The 12,057-nt window shown below is 34.6% G+C and overlaps 1 protein-coding gene across 2 annotated transcripts in view; it reads left to right on the top strand.

The window, feature by feature from the left end:
- Positions 1-626: 626 nt before the first annotated feature.
- Fa2h (Fatty acid 2-hydroxylase) overlaps positions 627-12,057 on the top strand; it is a 139,802-nt gene continuing 128,371 nt past the window's right edge. Inside the window, exon 1 of one of the 2 annotated variants that reach the window (XM_069819962.1) lies at positions 627-756. The gene's annotated coding sequence lies outside the window, so the exon portion shown is untranslated. Of the gene's footprint in view, positions 757-10,363; positions 10,383-12,057 lie in introns of those variants that run through there. The other variant, XM_069819964.1, reaches the window with a different exon arrangement.

Below are 12,057 nucleotides of genomic sequence, written 5' to 3'. Positions count from 1 at the left end.
GAGATAGATGGATGGACGGAAGGACGGACGGACAGACAGACAGACAGACAGACAGACAGACAGACAGACAGACAGACAGACAGACAGACAGACAGACAGACAGACAGACAGAGAGACGGACAGACGGACGGACGGACGGACGGACAGACAGACAGACAGACAGACAGACAGACAGACAGACAGACAGACAGACAGACAGACAGACAGACAGACAGACAGATAGATAGATAGATAGATAGATAGATAGATAGATAGATAGATAGATAGATAGATAGATAGATAGATAGATAGATAGATAGATAGATAGATAGTAACTTTTTATTCTTTTTTCTCCGCCTTGAAATCTTTCCGTTTGGCTGGCCCATCTTGTATAAATAATTCCAAGTTCTATAAAATCATGTTTTGAATTTAGACGACTTAATTATATATTTTTAATGTTTTTTTTGTCTGTATGTCTTGAGACAAAAAAATATCTATGTAAATAAGCACAAAGCATTATTGTAACTTCCTGTCGGTAAAAAAGTTTTCTTTTCCGAGAAAGTCGCCGGTGAAAAACACCTACAAAACACTGACGTAGAAAAGGTATTATCAGCTAGAATGCTTTATGCATGGATAAGAGGAATTGGCTGGGGTGTCCACAGTGAAGTCACCTGTGATAGTGGAACACATTTCCGTGACCACAGTGGACAGAATGTCTTGAAACGTGGTGACGTTACAGATTCCTGGCTCGATCATGGGTGCAACCCAAAGCTGAAGGTAAGACACTAATTTATATTTAAAAAATAAGGTCCCGTCTTTTATTATAAAACTATGTGATTACTATATCAGTAAAACAATATTAGAAATCCAAGTCGTCCTTGGTGGTTTAGCTGGGTGTTGAATTAGGTTAAGAGTATTCAAGAGTGTAATACAAAAAGTTGCATCAGTTAAATTTTTAGGTTTGATTGTTGATGAACATTTAACATGGGATAAGCATATTTTGGCTGTCTGTGAGAAAATTGCTCCAATGTCTGGTATTTTGAAAAGGCTTAAAAGATATTTGCCTATGTCTTGTCTCTTGAATGTATATTATGCTTTTATCCATATGTCATTTATTTGGGGACATAATAAGAAAACTGCTTTGAGACCTTTACAAATTATTCAAAATAGAGCTTTAAGAAATTTATTGGGTTTTCATTATTTGACTCCAATTAAATATCTATATCAATTTTCTTTCGTTATACCAGTTGAATAAATTATCAAATTAGGTGCTGCCATTTTCATGTACAAAGTTATTAACAATTTAATACATAGTAATATTACATTTCAGTTTAATAAAGATATACATACTTATTTAACAAGACAAAAAGACGACATTTTTTTTTCAGCATAGCTCAGTAACTTATGGAACGAAAGGACTTAACCATTTTTTAACAACAACTTTTAACCAACTTCCTTTAGAATATAGACTTTTACTAAATTGCCGGTGTTTTAAGAATTGTTTAAAAATACGTTTTTGGGAAGAATATTTATTTTAATTTTCAGTTGATTTATTTATTTCATGGTTTCAAACTTTTTCTTCTTTCTGCCCAAAACTTTATGTCATCTTATTATTTGTTCTTATTTTGCTTTCTTTCTTTCATAAATTCTTGTGTTATTGTTTGTTTTCCACAGACTGTAGTTTCATGACGTTTTCAATTACATTGTATAACATATGTATGTGTTATTGTATAGCCCCTACATATGACATACTCTTTGGGGCATACTCAATAATTAAAAAAAAAAAAAAAAAAACGTGGCTAAACGCCATGAATTTTAAAAAGACGATAAGATCTTTGGCATGTCTTCCCCCGGAAAGGAAGAAAAGCTGGGAAGCCAGTGTTGTAAATACAGGATGGAAGGTGGAAGTAATATAACTGTGCACATTTTAACAGCTTATTTCTTGGATAGAGTACAATGAAAATTATAATACCATATTAGTCCCAAATGAACACTTTCCTCAGAAAAAAATAATTTTCTCATAAATGCAAACACTGCTTTACCCGTTAAGCACTGTCCGTACTTTTTTTATTTTTACACTTATCATTAGAGAAACTGATCGGGAATGATTTATCCCTTTGCAGTTTTTCAATAAAATGGACGGTTTTCTTGCAGCCTAAATAAAAAGATTAATACGTATTTATATTTCATGCTACCCTTCATTTGAGCTCACGCCTTCGAAATTGCGATATCTACAGTCTGACCCGTATGCATATGGATATATTTATTATTATAAAGCTATCATGATAGTAGGAAAAATTTCCTGCTGGTTATATTATGATTAAAAGATGGGAGTTTCCATATATGAAATCAACAATGCATAACCTGAAAGGACAAATGAAAATCGTAGATGATTAAAACGGCTACTACAAATCAACAGCGGGCACAATGTATTCTTTTGTATGCTAAATTTGAGAGTGTTAAAAGAGTTCAAAGGGAATTTCGATGTGAGTATGGTGTGCGTAATGTACCTAAATACGATTCCATAATGTTGTGGTATCGAGCATTTGTAGAAACAGGTTTTGTGTTAAAAAAACATGCAGGAGGTCGCAGGCAAAACCCAGTACGAGAAGCAGCTATCTCTTGGCTTGGTCCCCAAACTCCCCAGATCTAACCCTGACTTCTTCGTGTGGGCTTTTGTTAAAGACATTGTCTATTCATAGAAACCCAGGAACATTGATGATCTGGGAGTAAAAATTACTCAAGCTTTTCAACAAATCACCACTCTTATGTTACAACGGACATGGGCTGAATTGCATCACCGTCATGAGTTGTGCAGGGTGCGCAATGGGGGTCATGTTGAGCTCTGAGGAATCAAAAAGTTGAGAACCCCTGCTCTAAGTGTTCGAAATTCCGAAATTCCTAGAAAAAAAATTTACATGGCGTAGAATCAATTAAGAGGGAATTTGTAGAATATTTCGTAATTCGCACTTTTAAGAAAAACATGCATGGCGGTGAGAGTCAAAACGGAACTTCACAATATTATGCATTACAAGTTTTTATCAACTGAGATAGAGTGTCAGTCACACTACAGCTTTTGCATTTCAGGTTATGAACTCTGTGTTTACGGAAAAGATTATAAATGCGAAGGATTGCATAACTTTGTAAAAAGAAGGAGCATGTGCCTAACCCAGTATTTAAAATTAAAGAAAAACTTTATACGACTGCAAAATATTGCTTTTTACAATATATAATACTTACTTATTTACTTACTGGCTTTTAAGGAACCCGGAAGTTCATTGCCGCCCTCACATAAGCCCGCCATCGGTCCCTATCCTGAGCAAGATTAATCCATTCTCTATCATCATATCCCACCTCTCTCAAATCCATTTTAATATTATCTTCCTATCTACGTCTCGGCCTCCCTAAAGGTCTTTTTCCCTGTGGCCTCCCAACTAACACTCTATATGCATTTCTGGATTCGCCCATACGTGCTACATGCCCTGCCCATCTCAAACGTCTGGATTTAATGTTCCTAATTATGCCAGGTGAAGAATACAATGCGTGCAGTTCTGTGTTGTGTAACTTTTTCCATTCTCCTGTAACTTCATCCCTCTTAGCCCCAAATATTTTCCTAAGCATCTTATTCTCAAACACCTTTAACCTAAATTCCTCTCTCAAAGTGAGAGTCCAAGTTTCATAACCATAAAGAACAACCGGTTATATAACTGTTTTATAAATTCTAACTTTCAGATTTTTTGACAGTAGACTGGATGGTAAAAGCTTCTCAACCGAATAATAATAGGCATTTCCCATATATATTCTGTGTTTAATTTCCTCCCGAGTATCATTTATATTTGTTACTGTTGCTCCAAGATATTTCAACTTCTCCACCTCTTCAAAAGATAAATTTCCAATTTTTATATTTCCATTTCGTACAACATTCTCGTCTCGAGACATAATCATATACTTTGTCTTTTCGGGATTTACTTCCAAACCTATCTATTTACTTGCTTCCAGTAAAATTCCCGTGTTTTCCCTAATCGTTTGTGGATTTTCTCCTAACATATTCACGTCATCCGCATAGACAAGCAGCTGATGTAACCCATTCAATTGCAAGCCCTCTCTGTTATCCTGGACTTTCCTAATGGCATACTCTAGAGCAAAGTTAAAAAGTAAAGGTGATAGTGTATCTCCCTGCTTTAGCCCACATTGAATTGGAAACGCATCTGACAGAAAGTGTTATATATCATGTTTTATTTTATTTCTTATTTTTATACACGCTTTAACATGTGTGGTCATATCGTGTGTTTAGGATCTGTGGTATACTAGTAGACCATTGTTACTATTGTTGAGTTCCTGTGTTTATTGTGTGTTGTAGATGGCTTGTGTTCATGTAACTGATTATAGATTTTGATTAATGTTTATGATATTGGTGATTGAAGCGGTGATGAATCATGACATTTTCCAATTCGGCATTTGCCTTTATGACTGAGGGAAACCATGAAAACCACTAGTTAGATTGACCGACCACGGGGTTTGAACCCTGGACCTCCCGAATGCGAGTCTCAAGCGTTACCGTTTGAGCCAACTCGCTCGGTAATTCTCTTTTAAATCCGTATTTATATGAGGCTAGCTTCTAAGTCTACACAAAAATAGCATAAAATCAACTGTAATCTAGAGTCGTTGACCAAAATTAATGACGCTGAAAGTCCATGTACACAAAAAACAGAATTTTAGTAGTGCATGCAGAAAAGAACATGGAATAAAAATCGATTTCTTGCGTGCAAAATGATGCAAGGAAGAAGTTAAAGGCTTTAAATTTATTAGCGTAGTGAAACATTTACTACATATGAAGACAGTTATGAAAATTCCTAACCTTGGATCTGTATACCAATGTAAGAGAGTGAACACTAGTATGAGAAATAAACAAAGAAAAGTGAAGAGTTGAACAAAAAAAAAAATGCGATTATAAGCGGGGAAGGTACGTAAACAGTGAACACAAAATGAGCGAACAGGAATATGTGTGGGCAGAGTAATGATAGTATAGGCCATGTAGTACGTCTCCTAACCCCTTCCATCTCTCCTTTACTTCACATCATGCAATTCCATTGATTGTTTACATTTTTAATTATTTCGTCCCGCAGCAGTGCGGAAAGAGGATCACAAAGGCCGTGTCTCAAAGCTCAAGTCTACACTCACTTCGCTACTACACACTAGGGAGCTCTGCTGGAATCATGGCCTTCTTTTGTATTGTATTGTATTTATTAACATTCCATGCTATTCATACATGCTTACAGCTAGAATATGGAACAAGTCAAAAAACTTACTATTATAAAATCTTAATTTATAGTCACAGTCTAGATCAAATATATACAGACGAGATTTACAATATAGTCTACTAGTACAACACAAAGTTTTAGTATCGATTTCATGAAGCGTTATTGAATGTCATGAATTCACCTACAAAATAGAAGGCGTGAGAAATTAGGTACTTCTTTAATTTGGCCCTAAATAATTTTATGTTTTGTGTTTCATTTTTTATATCGATAGGGAGGCTATTAAAATTTTTTACTGCCATATAACGCACTCCTTTTTGATAGCACGATAGACTTGCCGATGGAGTATGAATGTCATTTTTTTGACGTGTATTTATGCTATGAACTGTTGAATTAGTTTTCACGATTACATACGAGGAAGATTATTAATGAAAAGATATGATGACAAGCCATGGGCATTATTTGTAGTTTTTTGAAAATAGTCCTACATGATTCCCTAGATTTGGCACCTACTATTATTCTAATTACTCTTTTTTGTAATAGAAATATACTGTTACTATCTGTGGAATTTCCCCACAATATTATTCCAAAACTCATTATCGAGTGGAAGTATGCAAAGTATATTGTTTTTAAGGTATTGATATTTACTATCTTTTGCATAGATCTAATAGAAAAACAAGCTGAATTTAGTTTGGGGGTAATTTCTTTAATGTGATTTTTCCAGTTTAACACATTATCGATTTTTAAGCCAAGAAATTTGGTTGTTGTTGTTTCTAATAGGGATCTATTGTTAATTATTGCGCTAGAAATTTGCGACGTTGAATTTTGACAGGATTTAAATTGAATTATGTTAGTTTTGTTACAATTAAATACTAATTTATTGACTGAGAACCAGTCACATATTTTGAAGAGAATTTCCTCTGTTGAAGATTGGAATGTGTTGGAGTTATTGGCTGTAATTACTATACTTGTGTCATCTGCAAATAATATGGGATGACCTACATAGAGTAGCGTAATTTTCTAAAAGCCATGACATTGTGATATAATACTAAATTAAGAAGGCTGTGTCCTAATGCAGTTTTATCACGTGTTATCAGCTGTTATTGTTTATAAATTTTAGTTTTGCGATTATGAACAGTTTCCCAGTGAATAGTTCATGAAAGTTGATTCTCAGGTTTATGAACCGAATGGTAATTTCCTCAGACCCTAGAAAAGAAACATAGAAAGATATAGAAATGTAAAAGATGTTCAAAAGCGTGTTTCCACATCAAGAGATCGAATTCCTCCATCTTGTAATCGGACGTCCTATTCTTCTTCGACCCTTAGGCTGATATTGAAGTAAAATCTGTGGGAGTTTAGTATGTGGCATCCTTTCTATATGTTCCAATCCTTTGTTTTCATTTGACTTATTCTGTCGTTTACATTATATATTTTTAATTGTGTCGTAATTTCCTCGTTATGTTTTTTATTTATCTAAAATTGTGTAACCAGCTACGGAACGTAAGATTTTCATTTCAGCTGTCTCTATCTTTCTTCCATCTAATCTATGTGACCATTTCTCACAGTCGTACGTTAACATTAGTACTGTCATTGTTTTGTACAATTTTAATCAAGTTGTTCTTAATGTTTTATTTTTCAATGTTTTTATTGTTACGCACATATTATGGAACCTATTTATTTTCATATTGATATCATTCTTTTGGCAGTAAGATGCACTAAATCCCAAATAGTTAAAATTATTTACATGTTCTATTGTTTTTGTGTTGATTACTATTTTACATCTTAAGTGGTTTGTCCCTTGGAAAGCCATCCATTTTGTTTTTTTTTCTCTGAAATTCTCATATTATATTTACTAGCTATTTCATAATTTTTACGCAGAAATTTGCATATCATCTACATGTTCAAAAGATCTACATGAAAATTACATTTTGCTATCAACAATCGAAATATGTGGAAAATATAAGGGCCTGAAATATTACAATATTTAAAAGATGTAAAAAAAAGCCACTAACAATGTTAATGTTCAAAGTTAACGTGTTATTCTACATTGCACTTACATTTTATTTCCAAAGCATTTTCAGATTTCAAAACTTCATTTGCTAATGAGGTGTCCATGTTTATTTAGTGTACATTGAAGCAAGCATTTTCGTTTATTAGCTACTACGGATTTTATTGCTATGCACTATGTAGCTTTGGATCATGACTTATGACGTCAAATACAGCTATTTAATCAATTATCTAGCTCACTTCAGCTGTAAATATAGCTTTGGGACACGGCCTTGGCTGGAAGAGTAAAATAGTACCATAGCAGTACCATTTATACTGTAAAATATAATCTATTCCATAAAAAAACAACTAACAATGTTAATTTTATGCAATTTTGTAAGGGTCCACGCAATTTTTTCAAAAATTTGGAAAATGTCCGGCTTTTCATCAATCTCGACGAAATAGTGGATATAAAGAAAATATAAAAGTTCAAAGTAATCAATATAGTCGGGGAAAATCGATACCTAGTGTGAGGAGAAAATTTTATACTGTTACTATAAAAGTCATTAAAGCGATTGGTAACCTCATTCCACTAGAAGTTGCGTTCGAAGTTGAAACTGAAAATCATCTGTATCCATTTACAAATCGTGTTTTAATATTTAGAAAAAGAAATTATCTGTTCAATATTCTAATTTTCAGTATTTTATTGGATGAACACGATTTATTTGAAAAATAAAGATTGGAATTTAAATGCGTTCAGTTCATAATTAAAAACCACAAGTGTGCCGTTGTGGATGATAAATTAAATTACCATTTTTGTGTTATAAAAATTTTGTTTTTGAACAAAATAAGGCATTTTTGAACAAACAAAAAATGCCTAATGCTTTGAAGATTTTGCAATCATGCGCCAGTTCTTTTCTTATCATCCACTAAAATGCTAACATTGAAAGGGCATTTTCTTGATAAATACACAGTGGTACGATAAAAGAAATCGATTTTGGTAGACTCAGTAAAGGGAACTGCAATTGTGTAGTACAATTTTAAGCACTTGTTAAGAATTTCATATATACTTTTCAACAAGCCAATAACGTTAACGATGAAAAGAAGTATATTTACAACCCATGTATTCCTCACTTCAGTGAGAGATACAAAATGAATATTAATACATGGGAAGTGAAAGGACTTCTTTTTGGCGCCAGGGGAACTTCATTTAAGTTAACCAAGACCATTCTCCTTTGTCTTAAATTTTCTAATGAGGACATTAACAAAATTTGTCTAACGGTATTGAGAGATTCATTATCCATTTTACACAATCACTTGTATAATAGTATGTATTTTTTTACTTCATTTCATTACTCTTCAATGTATTTTCATCTCATGTTTCTCCGAAATCAAATTGTACTTTATTTTTAAATTTATCATTGATCCGTATTCTCTCCGCAATCATATTGTATTTTTAATTTAACCTCTGCTTTGTATTCTGGATCCTAGTGGTCAGCCGTAGATTTCGGCCAGATGTCCCAAATTGTGGAATTTGTGCTGGTCACCCTACGTCTACTTAGGTGACCATTTATGCATATATCGGTACCGGTTTTCACACATTCAAACTGGGCCTATTTATTATTACAAAACAAGTCCAGGGAATTGTACTGTTTTTATTGTAGACCCATTTTCTAGTTATGAAAACGAAAAATGAATTTTACTTCGAAATCTTACATATTATTTATAAATTTAGCAAGATTAATTTAAATAAAGTATATCGTCGTTGTTCCTGCAATGACTCCTATGTGACATATTTATCGATTTTCAGATTTTTGCTGTATTAAATAACTTAAATAGTGATACAGCAAATAATAAAATCTCCTATATGTAATGATATTTCTTTTCTTTCTTTCGAAATTTTAAGAATTCACAGTTTCCTATGTACTACTGTCATAGAATGAATAAATGTGTTTTTCTTCCTACTAACAATTTTATATTTTGCACATAGGAGTTATTGCAGGAACAATGACGATATGGAAAGTAAAATTAGAACTTATAGTCGCGACGCTGTTATTCCCGGCGTGACTCCTCCGCTTTGCTTACGTCTTAGGAAGTGAAGGCTCTATAAAGTCTATGTAGGTAGTATCGTTCGCCATTTTTGTTCTTTCGTTGCCGAGCTACCAGACGAGGAATCTATTTGCCACACCGTTAAACATTATCATGTCGTAGCTCCTATGATAATAAATCAAACGCAATGTAATTCAACAAATAATTGAGCGGCAAATAACGTCTTCGTGTGCTTTCTGCGAACGCCAACGAAAGAGCCAAAATGGCGGGCGATTATATTAAGTATTTATCGAGCCTTAGGAAATTCATAACGTCATCAGCGAATCACAAGACGCACACGTTTAAATGTAGCCGACCTGCAACGTGATTGGCTGTCGGAAATTAGAGCGACGGGATTAGCGAACTAAATTCTTTTGAACCACCTGAAAATTCTAGTAAACTTAAATGCATAAAATACTTCAATTGAAACAATGAAAGTTATTTTTTTTATCACGAACATATTTTCTTAGCACATGGAGAGAAAAATTAAAACAAAATATGTCTCATGTATTATGATAGCTACTTCACAACGGATCCTAATAACTACCTATACATACGTTAATTAAAGTTTCTACATATTAGCCGGCAACAATGTTAATTATTGATGTGGAAGTTTCCTTTTCCACTCCACACACAATATTGTGTTCGCAGAAAGCTCGTATCTTTCTTCCCATCATTCATTAATGTACCTTCTATGCAATGTTGGTCTTTTAGTCAACACTCAATCAATAAAGTACAACTACCATCCGTACGGAAAGCTTTTATGTTTCTCCTTGGAAATATTGGTGAAAGACAGAGAGGGAAAAGTGGGTTGAGCCTAAGTCAGTCTCGTCGTTAAGCAGCTTGGCTGTCACAGATTGATGTCTGCCCCTCCTCTAGCAGAGAGCTCTATGTTATTGTCAAGCCAGCTATGGGTCATAATGCTGACCACTGGAAAATGGTATCTGCTCGTAGTTCTCCGTCGTGCCGAGTTGTGTGTGCACCTGCGTCTGTGTTTTCACTTCTTGAACGCACTATAAACATTCCTGATATTATGTCGTGATCCTGTGACAATGGATTATACGCTGGAAGGTAAGTGAAAATGACGTGAACACGAGTTTCATCTGTATGTCGACATGACAACCGAAAACAACTAATCAAACATAGGACAGACTATATTATGGTTTCTTATAACTTCATTACTGCTACATAAATTTATTCTAGCGTTTAATTAGGTACTCTAAAATCTGTTTATCTTTTATCTGTTAAAGGCCCATTCACAATAAAAATTAAACATAACCGTAACATAAACACAGAAGTTTGCGCCCAGGCTACCAAATGGGATCATTCACAATGATTCACATAAGCATTGACATAAACATTACCGTAAGACGTTAACATGAAAGTTTGCAAACTCCAAACTTTCATGCTTATGATTACGTGATTTGCAAACAGAACACAATCATGGAAAGTTCAGGACAACAGGCTGGGTTTGGAATTGAACGGGTTACATCAGCTTCTTGTCTATGCGGATGACGTGAATATGTTAGGAGAAAATCCCCAAACGATTAGGGAAAACACGGACATTTTACTTGAAGCAAGTAAAGCGATCGGTTTGGAAGTAAATCCCGAAAAGATAAAGTATAGGATTATGTCTCGTGACCAGAATATTGTACGAAATGGAAATATAAAAATTGGAGATTTATCCTTCGAAGAAGTGGAAAAATTCAAATATCTTGGAGCAACAGTAACAAATATAAATAACACTCGGGTGGAAATTAAACGCAGAATAAATATGGGAAATGCGTGTTATCATTCGGTTGAGAACCTCTTATCATCCAGTCTGCTGTCCAAAAATCTGAAAGTTAGAATTTATAAAACAGTTATATTACCGGTTGTTCTGTATGGTTCTGAAACTTGGACTCTCACTCTGAGAGGGGAACATAGGTTAAAGGTGTTTGAGAATAAGGTGCTTAGGAAAATATTTGGGGCTAAGCGGGATGAAGTTACAGGAGAATGGAGAAAGTTACACAACGCAGAACTGCACGCATTGTATTCTTCACCTGACATAATTAGGAACATTAAATCCAGACGTTTGAGATGGGCAGGGCATGTAGCACGTATGGGCGAATCCAGAAATGCATATAGTGTGTTAGTTGCGAGACCGGAGGGAAAAAGACCTTTAGGGAGGCCGAGACGTAGATGGGAGGATAATATTAAAATGGATTTGAGGGAGGTGGGATATGATGATAGAGACTGGATTAATCTTGCACAGGATAGGGACCGATGGCGGGCTTATGTGAGGGCGGCGATGAACCTTCGGGTTCCTTAAAAGCCATTTGTAAGTAAGTAAGTAAGTAACACAATCGTGGAGCGCTGAAGTATACGACAGAATATGAGGAAATGGCGTCGTTGTTATGTCTCCATGGTTACCAAGTATGTTTGCGGTTATGTTTATGTTCCCATCGTGAATGACTTCTTGATTTTACCGTAACGCTTATATTCTTAAGGCCCATTCACAATGAAAATGAAACATAACCGTAACATAAACACAGAAGTTTGCGCCCAGGCTACCAAATGGGATCATTCACAATGATTCACATAAGCATTGACATAAACATTACCGTAAGACGTTAACATGAAAGTTTGCAAACTCCAAACTTCCATGCTTATGCTTACGTGATTTGCAAACAGAACACAATCGTGGAGCGCTGAAGTATACGACAGAATATGAGGAAATGGCGTCGTTGTTATGTTTCCATGGTTA

The sequence above is a fragment of the Periplaneta americana genome, chromosome 3 (genome assembly GCF_040183065.1).
Source record: "Periplaneta americana isolate PAMFEO1 chromosome 3, P.americana_PAMFEO1_priV1, whole genome shotgun sequence".
In the NCBI taxonomy this organism is placed as follows: domain Eukaryota; kingdom Metazoa; phylum Arthropoda; class Insecta; order Blattodea; family Blattidae; genus Periplaneta; species Periplaneta americana.
This window is presented reverse-complemented; position numbering and strand designations above follow the sequence as displayed.